The sequence below is a fragment of the Vulpes vulpes genome, chromosome 4 (assembly GCF_048418805.1).
Source record: "Vulpes vulpes isolate BD-2025 chromosome 4, VulVul3, whole genome shotgun sequence".
Lineage (NCBI taxonomy): Eukaryota > Metazoa > Chordata > Mammalia > Carnivora > Canidae > Vulpes > Vulpes vulpes.
Window position 1 is genome coordinate 29636985 of NC_132783.1, and position 917 is coordinate 29637901.

The following is a 917-nucleotide window of genomic DNA, read 5'->3' on the forward strand; positions in this document are numbered from 1 at the left end:
CTTTTTTCCCCTTTGGTGTTTATCATGAATAAAACAACTCCAAAAAAATATTGTGTTAGTAAGAGACCTGATTTGGATATGACCAAACAGCTTTTTTTTTTTTTTCAATTTCTAAGATTTTATTAACATGAGTTTTTAAAACAAACATCCCTAGCAGTGTGAGGGAGAGAGTAGAGAAGAGGGGACGGGAGAGAACAGGAGGGAAGAGGAGGTGCGGAGTTGAGGGGAGGGCAAGACAGGGCAGGACAGGGGGAAGGAATTCTGCTTTATTGGTAATAAAGCTCCAGGTTCATCCCATCGCGGATTTCATAGTCCCCCAGAGACACGTGGTCCTTGGAAATCATGTAGCACTTCTTCAGGATGGTCATGTTCCAACAGGTGCCAGTTTGGGCTGCAATCAGCTTCTTAAGGTCCCCGATGGTGTCATCAGTGTTGCACTTAACCCGCACTTTCTTCTCTAGCTGGTCGTTGCAAACAACCTCGATCATCCTGCCTGGAGCTTTCACAGACATGCACACCCTTGATGGCTGGGTTTTTCTTTTTCTTTTTCTTTTCTTTCTTTTTTTTTTTTTTTGGCCGGGTTTTTCTTAATATAGTCTATGATGCCCAGAACATAATGGACTTGACAAGCCTTGATTATAGAAACCTCATTAAGTAGAAATATATGCGTTATGCCTTGTTAACAGATTTTAATAACTTGCATACTATCATACTCTGTGGCCTACCTAGTTAAGTGTATGGAGAAATTTGAAAAGTTTTTGATAAGTTAATTTTTTTTCTGTTTGTTATAGTCATTTTTGAAGCTACGACTATATTTATCATATAATCTGCAAACAGTTGTCATTTTGTAAAGTTTATAAATTTGATCTGTATATAAGAATGAAAACATGTTTGATTTAATCTAAAGTCTGCTTATT

The 917-nt window shown here is 37.7% G+C and overlaps 1 pseudogene; it reads right to left on the minus strand.

Annotated features, from left to right (window-relative positions):
* Nucleotides 1-266: 266 nt before the first annotated feature.
* LOC112930962 (ubiquitin-like protein 5 pseudogene) lies at nucleotides 267-553 on the minus strand (annotated as a pseudogene).
* Nucleotides 554-917: the final 364 nt, after the last annotated feature.